Raw genomic sequence first — 16,567 nt, 5'->3', positions numbered from 1 at the left:
GTGGTAGTGCGTGCCTGTAGTTCCAGCTACTTGGAAGGCTGAGGCGGAAGGATCACCGGAGCCCAGCAGATCGAGGCTGCGGGGGCCGGGAGTGGCCACTGCACTCCAGTCTGGGCGACCGAGTAAGACTCCAACTCAAAAAAAAAAAATGTCAAATGTATCTCATAAATATGTGCCATTATTATGTATCATAAAAAACAAGAAAACCCTAACCTTCATATATTCCACGATGACTCAGAATTATAGTTCTGTTATTAGAATAAATATTTTATGGCATATTTTGATAAAATGTGTTAACTGCCTTCTTGAATAACTCACACAGAATCTAATTGCAATCTTAAAACAGTTGATCTGTGCTGTCTGTGGAAAAAATGATTCAAGGTTTTTTGTTTCTTTCCAGAGACCTTCTGGAAACCTTGGGTTTGGGACTTATGTGGTCACTCATTTGTCTTTCTAATCAGCCTAACTCTGAGATGGAGCATTGGTTAGTTTTAAAGGATAAACTGGTATGTCACTAATAAGTTAATTCTATAAATACTGGAAAAAGTAGACTTGTTGCCTGGCTGAACATATCGACTGGTTCCATCAAAGTGGAACTTGACTATTCCTATCATGGAGCACCATTAATTAGTCCAATTTCTTTCTTTTTTTTGTTTATTTCTTAGTTGGAATCTTATTCTGTCACCCAGTCTGGAGTGCAGCGGCACACTCATGGGTACCACAGCTTCAACTTGCTGGGTTCAGGTGATCCTTCTGTCTCCGCTTCCCAAGTAGCTGGAACTACAAGTGTACGCCACCATGCCTGTCTAATTTTTTTGATTTATTGTAGAGATGAGGTCTCAAACCCCCAGGCTCAGGAAATCCTCTTTCCTCTGTCTCTCAAAGTGCTGGGATTACAGGTGTGAGCCACTGTGCTCGGTTCAAGTTATTTTAAATAATTTGAAGTTCACACACAGAAACTATTTGGTTGTTGACCATATAGAAGCGCCCAAGTGTTTACTCACAACAGAAGTGTGGGGGTCTTCTTCGGCATCTCCCTTCTTCTTACTCTCACATTGAAGCCATCACACGATCTGTGTGTCCTACCTCTGGCCACATCCTGCACCCGCCTCAAACCCTGGCACTCCACATTGTGTCTGGAATCCAACTAAATCCCTTCACGAGACCCAGAGACTCTTCACAGAACCCTGGTCCTGGCCTCAGCTTTCTCCCATGCTCCGCGCATACAGTCACTATGTCCCCACTATGTCAGTTTACCAGACGCTGCCTCTGAGGGGCTGTCCAGACCCTCCTCCAGACCAGACCCCATTCTTGTTTTCCTTCTCAGCGTACGTTGTCCCTCTGCTAACCTGCATATCGGAGCGTCGTCTCCACTTCCCGAGGTGAAGACCCCTCATTTGGAGATGCATTTCTGATAAAATATTACTGCTTCCGTTCAACAAAAAAGATAAATCAGAATCTACAGGACATTTATGCTGGTTCAAATGATTGTGTCCCGGCAATCATTGTGACAACAGCACAACCCAGGAGGAACTTTTTAACACTTAGATGAACTCAAACAAATTTAATTTTCATAGAATGTTTTTGCAAAGAAGCACAGTAGAGACACCCAAAAAAGACCCTAAGCATAAAATATATTACATTAGGATAAAATTCTGTGAGGAAAGTGGATTGGAAATTTGAGGTCAAAAGGGAGACATTAAATTTTTGAGTACTACTTTAGGAGCTTATTTGTGTGATTTTGTAAAGCATGAAAGCAGGTGTCACATCTCAGTGTGTTTAGATTCCAGTAGAAATGTTTAAAGGAGTGATGGCAGTTTATCTTTTTTTTTTTTTTGAGTGGGACTCTTACTCTGTCACCCAGACTGGAGTGCAGTCCCTCGCTCCTGGCCACCCCAGCCTCGACCTGCCGTGCTCTGGTGATCCTTCCGCCTCAGCCTTCTAAGTAGCCAGAACTAGAGGCGCAGGCTACCAAGCCCAGCTAGTTTTTGATGTATTGTAGAGACGAGGTCTCACCAAGTTGCCCCGGCTGGTCTTGAACCGACGGACTCAGGCAATCCACTCGCCTCGACCTCCCAAAGTGCTGGGATGACAGGCTGAGCCACCGAGCCCGGCCAATGACAGTCGATCTTAAAAGGCGATACTTACAAACGCTGGGAATTGCAGCCTGAGCAAATGTTCACCATGATGAGGATGTGGAAGAACAAAAATACATCGGAGACCCTTGGGGAGGGAGGCATTTTGGGGGGTGGGTTTCAGCCTCTCCTGCCCTCTCCGACTGTGGGGATCCTGTGCAGTCAAGCCCTCAGCTCGGCAGGGGTACCCCCACCCAAATGCAGCCCTGGGAGGGGCACCCGGTGGCTCCATGCCAGCCCCAGTCCCCCACCCTCTCTGACCTCCATGTTCCTTCATGTGGAGCTTCAGGAACTTCTGGTCCCCTCCCACCTCCTCCAACCCCACAGCCGGCTGCCCAGGGAACACGATGGGGCTGGTGGCACCTCTGCTGTGATGTGGCTGGCAGCCTATGTTGTGCTTCCAGGCATGCCGAAACCCCAGAAGGCCCAGGACAGGCTGTCCTGTGAGGTCTTCCGGCTCAGGGCCCTGCAGCAGCTCCAAGGCCTCAAGGACGCCCTGCCTGCAAACACTCCACAGGGCTGGGGCGCCAGTCTTTACCAGAGACTTTCTAGAAGTCCACCTCCTGAGGGAGACGAGCACTAAGTCTCTCGTGGCAATACCAGCAATACCCCCAAAGACTCTAGAATGTGCATGTTCTGTGTATGTTTATACATGTGTGTGTTGTGCGTGTGTGCATGCTTTGTATATGTGTGTTCACTGTGTGTTGTATAGGTATATTTTGGGCATGTGTGTTTGTATAATTTGTATGTGTGCTGTTATGTTGACGATACGTGTGTGTGTATTTTATGAGTGTATGTGTATGTTTTGCATGTGTGTATATTTTGTATGTACATATTGTGTACATGTTTCGTGTGTAGGTTTAGGTTTGTGTATGTATTGTGTGTGTGTGGTGTGTGTGTGTGTGTGTGTGTGTGTGTGTGTGTGTGTGTGTTGGGGATTGATACTGTTTGCCTTTGGTCATTTTTTCAAATCTATGTTTTAGTTGCTTTTTTAAAATTTAATCGATATTTTTTATTTTGATATTGTGGGGTACAGTTAAGGGTTAGGTATACAAATATGCTTCATTAGGGCCCCCTTGTTGATAACTGGTGTCTCCCCATCTCTAGACGGATGTTTACTACCATTCGTCCCACCCCCCCATAGTTTCCCAACACTGTCAGTCATTTTCTTATCGTAGTGCATTGGATGATCAAGGTCCACTATATGAGTGAGAATATGTGGTACTCAGATCTTTGTTTCTGTGAGAGGTCACTCAGGATTATAGACTCTAGCTCCATCCAGGTTGCTGCGAAATTCACGGTTTTGTTCTTTTTTATGGCTGCATAGTATTCCATCGTGTCTATGTACCACATTTTTTTAATCCAGTCCTCTTTTGATGGACAGCGTGATTGGTTCCAGGTTCTAGCTATTGTGAACAATGCTGCAATGAACATTCGTGTGCAGGTATCTTTTTTATAGAGTGATTTGAGTTTTTCAGGGTATATTCCCAGTAGGGGGACTGCAGGGTCCTATGGGTATGTTTTAGTTTCTAACTCCAACACCAGGCAGCTCACGTCGCTGGAAACACCTCCGCTCTCTTCATCACAGTCAGTGATTGTGTGTGTAGCTTATTTCCATGCCAGTTCATTGAATGCACTTTCCCGGTCGCTCCAGGAAGACAAGAGCCGTGTTCATTTCCTTCACCGCAGCATGCTCCCTGCTCCACCTGGGACCCAACACCTACCACCCAAGGGCGGATGGATGGATGGAGAAATGGAGGGATGGATGGGGGGGGTAGGGGGGTGGTTGAATGAAGTCTGTTGTAAGCCTCTGTCCAGAGATACCACAGGCTTTTGTACCATTTACTTCTTGTTAAACCGATCACGGTTGAGGAAACAGATTTTAATATCATTCCCACGACTTAGCAAGTATTCGGCGCCACTCCTTCAAGACTATTTTTATGACGCTGAAAGCGATGACTTTCGCTTCATTGTTTCTGGTGTGGAAAAAGGTATAAATAACAAAAAAGAGCTGTTACCATTCTTATTTTTAAGAATTTCTAAGTGATCTGCCGAAATTGACACACTGCTGTGCAGTAAATGAGAGCCGTGTTTCTCTGTGCGGCGTTGTATGTTCTGTGCCCGTCCTTCTCACATGCGTCTTCAAGGCAAGTTCAGCTCTGTTTTTCTCACATCACACTTCTCAGCCGTGTCTGTCTAGAGGATACCTAGCATTTCCTGTGGGACAGAGATGAGAATTCTGCAACTACGAACTGTTGGCACGGAATCCTGGAAGCCCAGACAAGAGTGTCCTTCCTGTGACTCTCACAGCTGGAACCCTCCACAGGGCTACTACTCTGAGTGGTCACCGAGTCTGCACGTAGGAGAAAAATGGGCTTGGATTTCCTTAGAGAGAGTCATCCTTCTCTCATTAAGATAATGGGACAGGACAGTACCTACAGGATAAGTTGGCCCATCCAACAGGATGAAGTAGGTATAAAGTCATCTATTGCTTTTTAAAATTTGTTTCATGTCCTCCAAAACTATAGAGCATAAAGGACAGATACCAAGCAGGCAACTTTCCTCACGGGAATTGCACGCATATTGTAGGATGCCTGGTGGAGATTTTCACGCTGAACCAATTTAATGAAAAGAGTGGGAAACGACCCACCCTTGAGTCACACTCTGGATTCGGTTTTGCTTGCAGAAAAATAGATGCCAAATGATGTGATGGGCATTCTGAAATAAGGAAGTAACAAGGTGTTAGTTAACTCAGAAGTGAATAAATTCACACTGGTTTCCCAGATCCGATGTTCAGTGGCACCGAGTGTCCTTCTAGCTCAGAGGAGAGCGGCTGATTTGAAGCCTCTCTGCAGGATTCTTCCCTGCTCTCAGTCCGGCCGGTGTTGGCTGAGAACCTGCTCCGTGGTTGACACTGTTCCAGATGTTTACAGTATGTCGGTGCAGACAGAAAATCCTCGCCGTTCATGGAGCCCTCTTCTCAGTTGGGCAGGGAGGACAAATAATCATAAACATAACAAAGATGCACTTGAGGTCTTACTTGGAAGGTAGTAAGGGTTAGGAGAACCTTTTCTTTTAGTAGGTATGAGAAAAGATTAGGTGTGAGGGGACAGATGTGGACTGCAATTATTTTAAAGGAACCGGGGTGAGTTTCAGGATGAAATTTGAGCAACAGCTTGAATGAGGAGAGCCATACATATATCTTAGGGAAGATTGCTCCAGGCAGAGGGAACGGCCAGTGTGAAAGCCCTAAAATTGGAGGTGATGGCATCATGGAATGAAGGACAGAGCAGAGTGTTAGAATCAGTGAATTGCATTCCTGGTGGGGCCAAAGGGTTTCTGGCTTGTTTGAGGCACTAGAGGGAGAAGGCAGGAGAGACAGGAGGAATTTCATGAGCCTGCACCCTGTGCATGAAGAAACGCCAGCTGTATTCATTCGGCACCTCCTCTGCTTTGGCCGTGGAAAGTTAGGAGGTCGAGTTCTGCAGATTTACATTACTGGCTGCTTATGCAGGAGCCCATGGGAATGGCCTTCAGATTAAAGTCCTCCCTTAGGGAGACAGAGAAAAGTTACCTGCCTGTAGTTGAGCAGCTCGGGAAGGGGTCCACTGGCCCTGAGCACTGGCTCACGGTGGAGCAAGGGTACTGAGCACGCCCCCACAAAGACAAGAGGGCGTGTTAATCCATAACCAGTCCCTGGAGGCTGGGAGTCTTGGAATTCCTCTCAGCTCTTTCCAAACAAAGCAAAATGAAGCCTCTGTGTAAGTGGCAGAAAAGAGAAACTAGCATCGGCTTAATACCATCAGGAAAACTTCTGAATAAATGCATGACGTCCTGAAGTGTAATTTACTTGGACCTCCAGATCCCAGTCTTGGGCACAGGGCGTTTCACTCACTACTTGGTTTTTACATAAGTCACCCACTAACAATGTCATAGGCCCTGCTACGTGTGAAAACGGAGTTACCGGCAATTATTACAAAAATTGCAATAAACCATGCTTTTCAAAATGATTTCATCAGGGCATCTCTTAAAGCCTTGATGTAGGCTTGGTCTCAGCTATTCATTTGAAATCATGAAAGAAAGCTGCTCTGTGTGAGTCAGGGATCCCCAAATTCAGTTTCCATCGTCAATAGCACAGCCTCTCAACGTGTGTGTCCTAGGCTGTTGGCTTTGCAAGTTGCTGATGTTCTCTGCAGCGCTCTGTCAGGTTGACAAAACACCACACCTGAGGAACATTGTCTCCACGTGGTCAGGAAAGACAGAACCAAGGAGGATCTAAAGTTCAAGAATTTTTGTTAACCAGATGCTACTGATTTGGGGTCAATTTTTATTCTCAACTCTCCAGGCTATAGGCCTTTCACTTCCTGAGAACCTGCTCAGTGTTTTAATTGTTTTAGAAGAAATTTTAAAATTTCTTATTCTGGCCTCTAATTTAGGTTCTGATTATTCTCATATCAAGAGATAAAATTGTAGGATTACCTGTTTTGTGCCTGGTTTACCATGTTAAATTGTCCCTGGTGCCTTTTGGCATTTGATTCTGCAAAGGAGAAAATGTAAGTTGGTGGGTCAGTATATCAGCTCCTGGACTGATACCTGGTCAAACTAACCTTGGAGATATTCCTGTGATAACAGAAGTGAAATGGTCATTTCGACAATCCCACCTGATTTTATTATTATTATTATTTTGCCTTCAAGGTGGATGTCTAGACTTGAGGATTCTGCATGAATTTTGACCTTCAAATGTTTAGGTCAAGTCAGCCCAATACACAGCTGGGAACTTCACATCATCTATGGATCGTTAATGCACAGAAGGTAATCCTGCTAATTTATCTAGGCTAACATACAAGCCATTTAAAAACCACTTTATATATCTAAAGAGACTAGAAACTACATACTAAGTTCCATCAGAAAAAAGTTTTCAAATTGAGAGTAGTTGTACATGAAATCAGTCATCTATGTCTTCATTTTCTATATTTTTAAAAGAAAGAAAAGAAAGGATTACTTCGTATGTTAAGGACGCTATATGAATTCTTCCCGACAATTAGTTCAGAGAGGAAAATTGGTGTTTCACGGATGACTCGAACAAGAATTTGTAGAGCATCGGGGCTGGAAGAGATGATAAAACCATTCAGCCAAAACCTTCCTACTGCAGAGGAGACAGAAGCCCACGGGGGCACAGCTAGTTCTCCGGTCCCAAGGCTCTTCATCGGCAAAGCCATCTGTCCCTCCACATTCAATCCAGCATGGAATCCATCCCAAGGGGATCAGAATTTGTGAAGAGCCCCACTCTACCTCCACCCTCAGACCTGCTTGCAAACTTCCAGCCCTCTCCAGGTGAAGACTCCCCACTGTGGCCCACTGACTTTCCATCTTGCTATGGCTCTTGTGTCTGCCATAGCGATTGCACCATTGGCATCTCATTGTTGGTCAGGAATCACCCACACGGGACTCTCCTCGGCTCCCCTGAGACCCACACCAGGGCTCCTTCCAAGCCATCACTCTCCTGGGAAAAAGTAGTAACCAGACATGGAATCATGGAATCATGGAAGACCATCTTTCCGAGGAGTCACTCTGGGCACCACCCCCAACGCTGTCTCAGGAACACACAAGGAGATGTCACGGCTGCTGCTATCCCAGTGACATGCTTCCTCCCTTGAACACCATGTTCCACCAGGCTTGTACCTTGTAAAGCAGACACTTTTTTTTCCTAGAAATCAGAAATCTCATTTTGCACAGAGTCGCTCTAAATACACCCAGTCACTTGACGCTGTTCTGAAACGATTATCAAAGTATTTTTGTTTCGTCTCCATCCTTGACATCCACTTTTCCTGTTAGTTTTCACTTTTATTCTGCCTTCCCCATGGAGTGCAGGTGCTCACACGACAGGTGCCGTCTAATATTCTGCTTGACAGAGCGTCTTCTTTTTACACCTTAAAATGTGTAGTTTGGCTTTGCCTCCCACTTTGACTAGTACTATTACAGGCTTGGTAGCTGAGTATGACTGATTCGCCCTGGGAGGAAGAGATTTTTTTGGTCCTCATCCTTTGGTCCCTCAAAGATATCAAAAGTGCCTTGTCACCAAAGTATCTATCCTTGAGGATGCAGTGTGTCCTGATCTCAAATTTTAGAGCCATCTTCAGGGCAAGTGCTTCAAGGCCGACTCTCCTGGGTGCGGTGGATGTGTCTGAGGAAGCCTCGCCTCACAGCATCTTTATGAAGATGGAGGTTGAGCATCGGCCTCCCAACCCCCCTCTGTCATCTCATCTTGGCCCTAAGTAATACAAAAAGAAGTGGTGATCTGGCAATTGGCCAGCTAATTTGATTAATATTGATGGGTTACCTGAATAATTCGGACTGCAAAGTGATTTTTTTTTTTTTTTTTTGGTGACACTACGCCACTCTACCTTGCTAGTAGTGTACATTTATCAAATTAAATGGAACAATGCCAAGACTCCACTTTCATGCTGTGCTGTGAAGTGACAGCCCCAGAAACCAGATCCTGGGTTGCTGGAAGTCTGTGGCAGGGACTCGATGTTGATTTCAGTTTTTGATTCATACTTAAAATTAGGGCATAGTTTTTTGGTTTATGTGGTTTGGTTTTTGTGTGTATGTTTTTTTTCTTTTCTTTTTTTTAACTAGAGGTTTTCAAACGAAGTCTTAGTTGTGAAATCCTTTTAGAGTCTTAGTTGTGAAACGGAATTTTAGAGAGCCGCCCAGGAGGTTAGTGGAGCTGCCCTGATTGGCCACAAAAACACCCCCCATGCCCACCCCTGCTACAAAGTGCATTTTGAAATGCGCCGATTTACAGAAAATGTATCATTCACCAAATCCAGCTATGCGATTTGCTTGGGTCAGGAGAAAGCAAGAGAGGAAACAGATGGCATGCTCGCATGAAGATATCTGAAGGAGGTTTCATTTGCAAAGGGATGCTTGATGACGGCATGGCTGTGGGGAGGCTTGAGGGCTGGTGCAGGGATTCAGACCGCCAACGTAACGCCCACTCTCCTCCCCCCCCATCCTCCCTGGAGAGAGCTATCAGAAGCCAGGAGGGGAGAGAGTCCACAGAGCAGGCCACTTGGAGGGAACTGACGTGCCTTTTCATTGAGATGGAGGGGGGAACCAGGAAATAAACACACTGAGCCCTCTTCTGCTCCCTCCTTCCAATCTCCTGCTGGACTCCCTGTGGCCTAAACCCAGCCAGATGCAAAGAACCCACTGTGCAGAGCAAAGAACCCACTGTGCAGTCCAGATAGATCAACTTCATGGGGAGGCCAGCACAATGCCACGGAGCTGGGGCTGGAGGGAGGGGCCTGCTCTCTCCACTGTGTCTGGCTCTCCCTTCCCCTCCCCCGATACAGTCTGTAGCTTCTCGGGACTGAGTTGATGCCAGGGCGGCAGAGCAGGCCTTTCCAGATCCATCTTTCTATCATCCCATTGCGAAGTGAACCATCCTCAAATATCGGAGAAGGGCAAGGTGGCAAAGCTCCCTAAGGTTTCTCTAGCTTACCTCACTTCCGATGCTTTTGAATCGTGCTAGAACATCCCCACGAGTGATTGTAAAGTCAATGCTGAGGTACCTCTTCACCCTCGTGGAAGCCCCTGTCAGCCCCATGGACACTGAGAGTTCGATAGACACCCTCATGTGAGCTAAAATCGTCTTCTCCGAGACTTCTGCCTATTGCTCTTCATTAGAGGGGTACAGAGAGAAGCCGATTCTCTCTTCTACACGGGAGCCATTTGCTCCTGTGTCCTAATTCCCAGAGACCCCGTGACCCTCTGCCTGGACACTCCTGCTGGCCTTCCTGTGAGCACACCCCAGTGGCCGCCCTACAGGATTCCCGCGTTCTGTAGACAGGCCAGTTCATTGCTATGGTTTGGATGTGATGCTCTTGGCACAGCAGACGTGCACAACAGATATTCCCAATGAATGAGAACGTCCTGCAAGTGATTTTTTTTTCTCTGTGATACGCTCCTATGTCAATTATTTAAGCAGCTAAGCACTATGCAGCTGCAGCCTGAGAGCCCGGTTATTTCACTAAACTCCAAGACTTGTTATCCTTAGTGTTATTCTGAACTCTGGGGAGTAAGCTTTACAAAAATTCAAATCAAATAATAGAATCTTAGAAAGATCATGGGTGTATTTACCAGACTGAGTGGCTTAAACAACAGAAATTTATTGTAGTGGTTGGGTGCAGTGGCTCATACCTGGAATCCCAGCACTTTGGGAGGCCAAGGCAGGAGGATTGCTTGAGCCCAGGAGCTTGAGACCAACCTGGGCAACATAGTGAGATCTCATCTTTACAAAAAAATAAAAAATAAAAAAGTTAGCCAGGCATGGTGGTGCATGCCTACAGTGCCAGCTCCTTGGTAGGCTGAGGTAGAAGGATCGCCTAAGCCCAGGAGGTCAAGGCTGTAGTGAGGCTGCGCTGTGTCACTGCATTCCAACTTGGATGACAGAGTGAGACCTTGACAAGAAAGAAAGAAAGAAAGAAAGAAAGAAAGAAAGAAAGAAAGAAAGAAAGAAAGAAAGAAAGAAAGAGGAAGGGAGGGAGGGAGGAAATGTATTGTCTCACAGCTGTGGAAGCTGGAAGTCTGAGGTCAAGGTGCTGGTCGAGCTGGCTTCTTCTGAGGCCTCTCTCCTTGGCTCATAGATGCCATCTTCTCCATGTCTTCACATGGTCACCCCTTTGCGCAAGTCCATGTCCTAAACTCTTCTTAGGAGGACACCAGTCATATTGGATCGGGACTCACCTAATGACTACGTTTTAACTTAATTACCTCTTTAAAGACCTTATCTCTGAATAAGCTTACGTTCTTAGGTACTAGTCTTCAACATATGAATTTGAAGAGGGGAGGGACGCGATTTGGCCCATAAGAGAGAGTCACCTCATCTCGTCTTTGCTTTGGTTCGTTTGTGGGAACTCCTCTAAAATATCGGTCACTGAAAGCAGCCACCAGACATCTACTTGGGTTCTTGTAAGGATGGGGAGTTCACCATTTCACAAGGTAGTCCATTCCGTTGTTGGGCAGCTTTGGCACAGGTTGAACGAAAACAAGCCTTTCTGTGAAAACGATTTCCTCCTTGCCTTGGCTCTTGTCCAGGAATATCAGGGGAGGTCTGCTGCCTCTACATCATGTTAACTCTTCGTGTATGAACAGACTCTGCATGTTGCTGATCAGGCAAAAGAAGATGCCTTGACTGGGTCCCCGAGGAAAGAGCTTAATTCTAACACTTCATTCCCCAATCCACAACTGCTCAAGACTGAAGACTCTACCGAGCTCCCTTTTCTCACACAAAAGTGGGGACCTGGTTCCCTTCCCACCACTGCATTTTCCCAGGGCGGCTGCAGTTGGAAAAGCTCCCCCTCGCTCCCACACATCCCCGAAGGAGTGACCCATTCCTGAAGCCCACGCAGAAACTTAGAATCAGCACATCCCTATGTGTCCGCCAATATTTCCACGGTGCTTGTATGTTGATGAGGGATGAATCAATCCCATAAACCTTGGTTAATTCCCTCCGCGACTCTCCGAATAATTAACAGACAGGGCTTTGTTCTTCAGAATAGAGTATCTGCAGCAAAGCTAAACCACGTGGGCAGGCCAAGGTCAGGGCAGCTGCAGGGAGATCACCCACACTCCTGGCCCAAGTTATCAGCCCCGGGAGCGCCTCTGACCTGCAGAGCAGCGCCAAGGCTGGCGTGCTTGCAGAAAATCTGCTTCCTTCTGGCCTTGATCAACCTACTTATTAATATTGTTCTCCATTTGTGTTCATTTTTAATCTCATGACAGTTCAAATATTTTGAAGGCATGGTTCTAATCATGACCCAGTTTAAAAACCTCCAGTTGTTGACTGTTGCCCACCGAATTCAGGCAAAACTTTGAATTCCTTAGTGTCTCTGGGAGGCTGATCTCTGTGGACAGCATCACCTGGGCTTTCTCGTCCAGTGCCTTCTGGTGGGTCTGAGAAGATGCAGCAGCAAGAGACTGATGGGAAAGAGAGAGAGGTAGTGTTTTTCCTGGCCACTCTCTCCCTGTTCAGTGCCACCGAGTGGTGGCTGCAACCCTCCAAGACTGGCTGACTTTCTTTCAGAGTCCCGCCTACTCCTGCCGCCAATCTAAGGGTGAGGGTCTTCCCTCTGCTGACACTGTCTGGATGACTTAGTGTCTCTTGTTGAGTCCCTTAATGCTGTCCACACCTCTGAATCATCAGAGGCTCTTGACCGGGCTGGCTGTGATTCTGTTTCCTTCTAGGACGTCTAGCCACGAGCACCTTCCAGAAAATGATCCCAGCCTACTTCTCCATTCAGCTCTCAGACCTTCTTAACACATGCCCTAAACTCCAGTGACACTCTGCTACCAGCTATACCGAAAGCCAGAGGTCTTCAGCTCTGACTGCCTATCAGAATCCCTTGGGGAAAAAATTACATGTCATTGTCTGGGCGAGGCGTCCGAGATTCTGAGTCAGTGGCCCGGGAGTAGGGAGGGGTTTAGTGGATATCCACCAACAGAGTGGGCGCGGATGGTAGGCATCAAGCAGGGCAGGGGAAGCCCCTAGCCCGGGCATTGTGTGTTTAAAACCTTCCAGGTGATTCCGACAGGGAGCTACTATCCTTTATATCACCGTTCCGCCACTTGGCTCTAACACACACTCTTCCTGCTCTGGGCAACACGTCCACCTGGCCTTCCCATTGCTGCATTGGGCAGTCTCCGCTTCAGGGCCATCTCAGATTGGCTTTACCATGGAACTTTTCAAGGCTACCCTTCCCCCATCCCTGCCGGATATCATGTGTCGGTCCTTTGAAAACCTGCGGTATTTATTCTTCCTGTGGCATTTTTCCTCCTTACCTTATATGAGAGTTGTTAGACCCGGTGGCCTTTTTACACAATGACTTGTGGGCGTATATTTGGAAAGCACCCCAGTGTCCTCTGGGTTCACTTCCCACTCCCTGCAGGAAGCACAGGCCCCGGCCACACTGGGTCTAGGTCTCCCGTGTCCCTGCCTTGTGTCCTGCTGCCACTTCTCCAATTTTTTTTTTTTTTGAGCTGGAGTCTCACTCTGCCGCCCAGGCTGGAGTGCAGTGGCATGCCCACAGCCATCCCAGCTCGACCTGCTGGGCTCCGGCGATCCTTTGGCCTCCGCCTTCCAGGTAGCCGGCGAGTGCTACCGTACCCAGCTAATTTTTGACTTGTTGTAGAGATGAGGTCTTGCCAAGTTGCCCGAGACCTCGAACCCATGGGCTCAGGCAATCCACTCACCTCAGCCTCCCAAAGGTGCGGGATTACAGCTGAGCCACCGAGCCCAGCTAATTTTTGACTTGTTGTAGAGACGAGGTCTCGCCAAGTTGCCCAGGTGGGTCTCAAATCCGCAGGCTCAGGCAATGCACTCCCCTCGGCCTCCCAAAGTGCTGGGATGACAGGCCGAGCCACCGAGCCCCGCCCACTTCTCCAAATGTAGAAGGCTGGAATTGATTCCAGTTCAATTTCTAAACCGAGCCTCTTTACCTCTTCCTAGCTGCGTAGCTCCATGTCCCCTTAAAATGTTTTGTAGACATTTCTGGGCCTTTTGGCTAAGATCAAGTGTATTAAAATGTTTTGTAGAAAATCAATTTTATAATCATGTTGTGGGACAGCAGTGCTTTGTTTAGCTGTTACGTCTGAGTATTAATTAAATGTTACAAATCACAATCAATAGATACAAATGCTGTATTCAAAACCATCCAATTTTTTTGTAAAAACCTTCATTTACTTAGATTTCAGGCTGCAACACATACACGTGAGGAGCTCAAGGGCCATCTAGTTCATAAGTGTGTGATCAAACTTGTTTTAAGTGTAGGTTGAAGCTTATTTTGAATGCATATTGAAACTTGTTTTGAAAACTCAGTTGTAGGCTTGCTTTCCCGCCCAAGCCCAGTAGTATACTTTTGGTAAACAAGTTCACAGACCAAAAGAAAACCGCGGAGTCACGGTCCCGACCCTCTGGCCCCATTTCCTGCTCCACTCCCCTAGTAATCTCACATTCCAGATGTCCCAACCGGTTCCAGCCAGCCGCCTGACGGTTGATGGTCAGCCCTGGTCAGCCGCGACCCGGGACCATACAAACCAACCAATCCCAAACGCCCCCGTACCCAGTAGGAGAAATTACCCAATCATGTGCGAACAAGTTTAAAGTCCTTTTCCCTCCCTTGTAACTGTGCATATAAGCTGCTTGCTGTGCTGGGTCGGGGCTCTCGTTCCTGGACCGCTGTGCCCGTTACAGACGTGAGCCCAGACTCGAGCCTGAATAAAGACCCTCGTGTGATTTGCATCGGAGCTCGCTCTTTGGTGGTCTCTCAGATTCAGGATTCGGGTACAACTTACAAAGGAATATGCTTTTTCTTTTTAACTGCCTCTGATTCTGGGAGATGAGGCAACATGGCAATATTTCACGTTGAGTCTAGAGACGTATCCTTCCTTGGTTTAATGGTAAAAAGGCAGCCGCAGCCTCCTTCTACTCCTCCCTTCTCTTTCCCTTCACCTCGCACTGAAGCCTGTGTGTCGTCCGGCCCTGGCCGTAATGACTGCAAAGTGGGAACTGTGTGTGTACATGGCCACCTACCCCTCATGAGTGCCTCTACACGCTGTTCACTTGTGATCAGGACTCTTCATCACGTCCAGGACACCAACAGCTGGAAGAGGCGCCACTATGTTCTGTACCACGAAGGAAGACAAAATCCGCTGACCAATACCCCGTGGCAAGCCATCAGCTGGAAGGTGCTGTCAGCTGCAGCACATGTCACAAGGTCAGAGGTGCTACTATAGGAAACGACGTGCCTCTTAGAGTCTTTGAAATACAGACATGGTTGCTTCCTCTCTGTGAGCGGCACTGGACCCCATTTCTGCCTCTGATGGTTGTCCAAAGTCCACTCTGGTTTCCAGAGCAATGACTCTTAACTGCGGCCGTGTCACTCTCTTCCTCCTCTTATATCTGTTGTATCTCATGGAGTTACGTCGTACCCAAGGGGTATCTTCATTCTTCAAAAGGTGAGATTTTATTGGCATGAGAAGCCTTTATCTTGCATAATTATGGCATAAGCAAGGGACTCAAAGACATTGTCTTCAAAATAGTCAAGTTCATTACCAACATCTCTCAGTCCTGGGAGATTTTCCTGAAATCCTCAATAACTTCAGTGATAGTAGCTGAAGTCATTTACTGTGACAGAATAGTTCATCGCGTTATACCATTTAAAAATGCCACATTCTTTCTCAATCAAAGGAGAGTAATAAACAATAGTGCATATTTATTCTCATGTTACCCACAAGCTGGATTCATTTTTTAGGTTCAATTGTTTTCATCTAAACTCTTGCACTGTGTAGAATATAATAGGAAATCTATTTTTTTCAGTGACTACATCTTTTTCTTTTAAGATTTCCCACCAGTTCTAAAATATACTCAGAGACATTTTTTTTTTTAAATCCTGAGAACAGAGGAATGTGTTTTATATGATTTGACATGGAGGGGCCACTCTCTAAAAATAGAACCTGGTGTCTATTCTAAGTAACATGCTGCATTAGATGCTGCAAGCAGGCTTCAGCACTGAAGCTGTCACTTGGTAGTAAACTTAGACTTCTCCTTCCTAGCTTAGGTCATGTTCTTGTTTGATTTTTTTTTTAACCATTTAATTTGATCTCTACAAGGCTAATTTCTGGCACAGAAAAAGTTTAAGAACTTGCAAATTAAGAACTATTTTCCTTTTCTTGCAGAATATGCCAGTGAGACAGTGTACATTGTGGTTAAGAGTCAGAGACCTGGATTTCATCCAGAGCTTGTCTACCTACCAGCTGTGTACCACTGAGCAAGTTACTATGAGAACCCCATTTCCTCAACTAGCAATGGTGACCTTCTTAGCTATCACACTGGGAGGTGGTGGCATAAAATGGGTTCTGTAATTAGTATCCACATTTTCAGTGCATCTTCTCCTTGATTCAGTAATTCTATCTGTAAGAATTGATATTACAAATATATTGTCACGATAGCACAAATTGGATGAATGGGAAGATTTGATATACTTCTGAATGTGAAAATAGCCGAAAATTAAAAGACACACTGTAATATGGAGAATATCTGGAAAATGATATTTAAAAAAAATTTTTTTTTTGAGTCGGAGTCTCACTCGGTTGCCCAGACTGGAGTGCAGTGGCCGCTTCTGGCCACCGCAGCCCCAACCTGCTGGGCTCCGGCGATCCTTCCGTCTCAGCCTTCCGAGTAGCTGGAATTACAGGCGGGTGCTACCACGCCTGGCTGATTTTTTTATTTATTGTAGAGATGAGGTCTCGCTGCCCAGGCGGGTCTCGAACCCGCGGGCTCAGGCAATCCACTCACCTCAGCCTCCCAAAGGCACGGGATTATAGACTGAGCCACCGAGCCCGGCTGGAAAATGATATTTTTAATACAT

This window comes from Carlito syrichta, unplaced genomic scaffold (genome assembly GCF_000164805.1).
Source record: "Carlito syrichta isolate Samal-C Ts95f unplaced genomic scaffold, Tarsius_syrichta-2.0.1 Scaffold314262, whole genome shotgun sequence".
Classification (NCBI taxonomy): domain Eukaryota; kingdom Metazoa; phylum Chordata; class Mammalia; order Primates; family Tarsiidae; genus Carlito; species Carlito syrichta.
This window is presented reverse-complemented; position numbering follows the sequence as displayed.